This window comes from Triticum urartu, chromosome 7 (assembly GCF_003073215.2).
Source record: "Triticum urartu cultivar G1812 chromosome 7, Tu2.1, whole genome shotgun sequence".
Taxonomy (NCBI): domain Eukaryota; kingdom Viridiplantae; phylum Streptophyta; class Magnoliopsida; order Poales; family Poaceae; genus Triticum; species Triticum urartu.
In genome coordinates this window covers 583,709,939-583,716,019 of record NC_053028.1, presented here as the reverse complement: position 1 = coordinate 583,716,019, position 6,081 = coordinate 583,709,939, and positions in this window count along the sequence as shown.

Sequence of the window (6,081 nt, the reverse complement as noted above, 5' to 3'; positions counted from 1 at the left end):
AAGAACCGTTTCTTATTGGCTTGGTTTTGGCTTTTGATAAGGCTTGGTGTCCCACAGATCATGCCCTATAGCAATACGATGCCAACCATGGTTGCCACCAAGGGGCCCCCACAAGATAGATGCTTCCTTGTCAGCGCAACGAACAGCAATCAGAAGGAAAAATCACCTCATAGTAATCTAGTGTAATCAACCGCACACACACACGCACAAAAACCACCGCCCCAGGCGCCCTGAGCCCTTAATGAAGTTCAGCTCGGCCAACACGTCTGGGTTACGGCCCAAACATGTCGCACAGAGAACGTGATCGCGAATGAAGTTCTGACAACACTGGCAATGGTCTATGTCTAGTATGACCTAAGTCAATCCGACGTCCACATCCTTCCGTGTCACTTTATCCAGCAGGTCGTAGGGGTTTGTGGAATAAAGTAAGGCAAGTTAATGGCCTCCCTACATAGCGTCTATCAGAAAGCAGGTAACTTCTGAGAAAAGATAGTGAAGAGCCATCCCCCCCATGCTGTTCCCAATAAAAGGAAAAAACGCGAAGGGGCGCTGCTCATTCGTATTCTATCTCCTCTCCCATCATCTTCCTCCTCGAGCCAAGCAACCGCCCTCATCGCCATTACTTGCCACCAAAGCTCCACTAGATCTTCGGTCCATCCAGTGAGCTCATGATATGGGGAAAAGATGGCTACTGCGAAGGGGAAGCGGGTGGCCACCGCAAGGGATACCGTCACAGAGGGGAAGAAGAAAAGGGCGGAGGAGCTAGACAGGAAGCGGCAGGAAGACGTGGTCTTCTTACCGTCAAGCTTGGATGCCAATACTATGATCGTGAAGTATGTGTATATGTGGGGTAGGGAAGTCCCGAAAGGGCATGGAGCGCCCGTGGTCTTGCCGGAGGGGGGTCAAGGTACCACCAAACTTGTACCGCTTTTTCTGCGCGTATTTCTTCTGCGGCCTCACCTCCCCCTTCTTTGATTTCCTCGTCGCCATGATGACGTTGTATGCATTCCACCTTCTGGATTTCATGCCCAATGCAATGGTGTGCATGGCAATCTTCACCCATTGGTGCGAGAATTTCATCGGAGTCGCCTCCAACTTGGATTTGTTCAGGCACTTCTGTGTTCCGCGGGTCGAAGAGAAATCTCGCCGCTCGGGGAATATAAGTTGGATTCCTTGGGGCAAGAAGGAGGACTGGGATTACCTCCCTGGCCAACAGCGCAACAGATGGGTGGAATGGTAGAAAGATTGGTGTTGGATTCAGGATAAAGATGCTCCGGAGTTCTGCACGACGTAGGCGGAAATGCTTCATACGTAGCAGCGACTGGAGCAAGTCAGGCCTCATAGATGACATGCTCCGCCCAACACTCAACATGATTGCTCGCCTCAAGGCTATCGGGCTAACCATCGAGCACGTGGGGGCCAACTTCCTCCGACGCCGCATTGCACCCTTGAAGAAGAGGGAAAAATTTGTCCGGTAGTATGGAAGTTTTGCTAACAGGATGCACCTTTACCCAGGTCCTGCAAACAATTTGTCAATATACGAACATGGCTAGTTGTGCGAGCAACTGTTCGGCAGCCTTGGGCCGTTCCATCTGCCGGCAAGGGTGGTTCCACTGCATCTCAACTCTGCCCGGGACCAGATTCTGAAGTGGATGCAAGATTGCAACACCTATGGAGTTGAGGCGGATTCACTAGTACAACGAGGTGCTATACAAACGGTTTTTAACCCCTTTCCGCGATGACATTTGGAACCGTCGCCTAGTGAGTGACGGCGATAGGGGGTCCTTCCCACATGACCCAGAAACCGTTGGGGATATGGCCCTCCTGGCACACACACTCGGCAAAATGAGTTCGTGTGTGATCTGCGAGCGCTCAAATACGGAAATACGTACAGTAGAGCTAAAAAATTATACAGACGAAATTGTTTCCGGTCGCAAGTACATCCCACACAGTCAGTCCCCGCTAAACGTTTCCGTTCGTATGTACATCCCACACAGTCGCTCCAAGGAAAACATTTCTGTTCACAGGTACATCACACACAATTTTTCCCGTTAAATCATTTGTGATAGCGTTGCCATTGCACATGATATTAACAATTTTATCGTTTGCGTTATTGAATGCATCACACACGGTGCGTAGAAGAAATGGTGTGGCGAAGGTTGTCCATCACACATAGTTTTTATGTCGTAAACGTTTGCGCAAGGTGGCCTAACGCAAACAGTTTTCAAGAGAAGGTCATGTGTAATTGTTCATTAATCCAACACGGTTTGTTCCTAGAAACCGTGTGTGTTATTGAATGCATCACACACGTTGTTTTCTCAATAACCGTTTGCAATAGAAAAACCCAATTAGCAGGATAATTATCCGGTTATTAATTATCCATTTATTAATCTAGTTGACATTTAATATTAAGCACACAACATATTTCATTTTCATAATTGAAATACATCAGAGTACAACATCATATAGCTTCAGCACTCAGCTACCCCATTACACAACTACACTAGCACCAAGTTTCACATGCAACATCTATAACCTTTCAAAATTAGCATCATAGACGGTACATCGACATATGTATCTCATCTGAAGCAGAAGGCGAATATTGAGCCTTCATTGATGTTGAAGGTCTTTGTAACTTTAGGCCAGTGCCTGTGGATGATTGACCATCCATCCTTCGTCCTCTTCAGGAACACTTCAATATTGAACTGTGTGTGTTGTATGAATACCTTCCTTGCCACCTGACCATACATGTGGTTTGAGAGGTAATCATCAGTGAACTGCTTTGGAAAGGCCTGAAAACAAGGATGTGCATAAATATCTTCTCTATATTGGAAATGGTGCAAAGGAATAAAAAAGGCGAGGTATAATAGTTAGTACCATCCTGTAGTGAACTGATGTCTTCTTCATTGTGCAGACAAAGATCTTGTTGTTTTTTGTCGCTAATTTCTTTATCCTAACAATCTTTCTGAGTTTCTTGACTTGACTGATATTCATGGACAACTCATTTCCCCATATGCAAAAAGAGTTGAACAGTGGATCAAAACCTATGACATCAGGACCTACATGTGCAAGACCAAATTTTTAAAAACCTAAATATTAGAATGGTTCCAACAATTGCACATTAATGTGCTATTAGACAATGGACCATGCACGTGCTAACCTCGATTGTAAACCTTAGTGCTTCCCATTGTTTCCCTGCAACACATATAAGGTAGTTAGTCATCAGGTTATGTAAGGGTTCGCATGCTATCAGTACAATATGTTGATGAAAAATAAGCACATTGTAGATTCATCAGATTAATTCAATCCACATGGAAAACCCTTTTATCCAAACCACACATGATTAAGAACTAGGAAATATAGCACTTGTATATGTTTCTCATGTATTAAGTGCAACCAAATTTGATTTATTCCTCACATGCACAACAATACAAAATTCTACCCACGACAATTGGACATCGCATTGTAGAATTCAACCAAGCAGTTAACTAAACACCACAACAAATGAACCAAACATTAATTAAGCACCACATTGCACAATATAACATACTCCAAATAGAAGATCAGACAGTTAACCAAACAGTTAACTACAGCCAATCGTAGCAATTGTATTTGTTTCTCATGTATTTACTACAGCCAACTTCAATTTATTCCTCACATGGTATACAATAATAGAATGCACCCACAACTGTTGAACATCGGATTGTAGAATTGAACCATACAGTTAACTAAACACCAGAACACAAATGAACCAAACGTTAGCTGAGCCCCTCATTGCATAATGTATAACCAAACTAAGCATGCTTAACAACATGGAAATATAGCAATTGTATTTGTTTCTCATGTATTTTGTAAACATAAATTCAATTTATTTCTCACATGGAAGACAATACAAAATTGCAGCCTGAAGAATTGAACATCACATTTGCAGAATTGAACCAAACAGTTAACTGAAGACGACAACTAATTAACAAAACAATTAATAAGTGAGCACCACACTACACGACATATAGAACATATACACTAGAGCAACATATTGCATGGTAAAATTAGATAGCACAATTCACTAGAATTTGTGAAGGAAAGGCAGGAGCAGCACACGCAATGGGTAAACCGAGCATGCTTAACCGGTGTAGCTAGCAAATGGCAAGGTGCTCCTCCAAGATCTCGGGGTCGGCACGAATGGCAGCCATCGCGACATCATCCGCGCATGCGGCCGCGATTTGCTTCTCCGCTGCCAAATGCTCCTTGAGATCCTGGGTATATTGTGTGCACCATGGCTTAGGGCGGCACTTATTTGGTGGAGGGGTCGGTGATTTGGGTGGAAGGTGTCGCGCTCGGGCCGGCGGTCGGGGCATGTGGGATGTGGAAGGAGGAGGAGGATGGGGGTCGGGTGTGGATTACCTACCTGGATAGGAGAGGCCGAGCTGCGTGAAGGAGGCTCGCCGGTGAGGAGGCAGCGCTGCAAGCAAGGAGTGAAGGTTTCAACTTAGAAAGGAAGGCGAAAATAGGGGAAATGTGGCTTTTGGTAAGGGGGAGGGGGCGGCGAGGTAGATATTTCCGCAGAAGCCAAAAATTTTGGAATCACTTCAGTGGAAAAACTAGCGCGCAAAGTGTCATCAGACACGGTCCCTTATTCAGAACTGTGTATGATATGTGAACATCACAAATGATTCAGATAGCTTAACCCGTGTGTGATGAGTTTGAACGTCAAAAAATTTGGTTCGAATTTCCCTGGTTATAGTGGTCATCCACGTCATTGCATTATTTGGGTACACAAAGGAGACTATAGCACACCCACACTTCTTAATCAAGCAAGTTCAACAATTAAACAGAGCTAGCTGATCTAAACATTACTCTAAAAAATTAAAGACTGGCGCTCTTAATTAAACAAAACAAAGAGTATTACTATGGCTGGTGCTCGTTGATCTCCGCCGCCGCCTCCATGTCCAGCTCGCGTCCGACGGTCTCCTGGGGGGGCTCCATGACATCAATTGCACCGTACTGCGCAAGCATCTCACCATCCGCGTCTGCCATATCTTTGGAATAGGCCGCCACGAGCTGGGCATGGGCGGCCACGATCTGGGCTTTGGCGGGCTCCGTCATGGCAAGGTATGCCGCACAGGAACGGATGGCTGCTCGAACTCTCTCGGCAATTGCCAACTCTTCAGCCGTGGGTTGCCGGCCGTTGTCGGAGAAGCTTCATTCGATTTGTGCGGTGACCGCCATGAGCTGGGCGTGGATGGCCTCGACATGGTCGTGGGCGGCTTCCATCAGGGCTAAGGCCGCCGCTGCGGAACGGACAGCTGTTGTGCCGCTCTCACCAGTTGTTATCCTCGAGGCAGATGCTGCTGCCGCCACCTGAGAAGCAACAACGGCTGTTTGGGCTACCTTGGCCGCCCGAACGCTGATTGCGGTCCCCTCATGAAGCTTGTTAGCACACGCCTCGCGGCTGCGGCCACACTCTCGCCAGAGTGGGCCGCCGAAGTTGCCCTCATGACGCAGGTCCATTTCCCCATCTTTCATCGGCGATGATTGAACAGTGAAATAATATTTTGAGGAGCAGGATAGTGTGTTTGACACTCCGAAGGTGCTGCAAGATATTTTGTGCTGCATCTCACATGGTTGGTGATAATAAACTGTGTGCGATCTACTTGATTTTTTGTGTTGATTTGAATTACGTAATGGGGTCACAGCTGCAAAGGATGGAGTTTGAATTGCTAGAACTTTTATCTTCAGTGAACATGCAACTATAGGTGTGTCGTCAAAAAAATTGGAATTATTCAGGGTTCGTTTGGATGTTTTTATACATTAACTTAGTTTTGTAGGCATTTCAGGTGCATAATTCAAATTTGAACTACATGCACATGCTCCAATGCATAGAAACTGGTTGAAAAATAAATATGTGTCCTTGGTTGCATGCTTAGGTCCCATTCAAGAAATGGGAATGAACGTCAAACATCCTGCCACCGTCACTCGGCCGCAAACATTGAGATACTTGGTTTTTAAATTCTAGTAAATCCAAAACTCATCTGAAATTCATGAAACTTGGCATGCTATCATGGAGCGGCATCAACATGC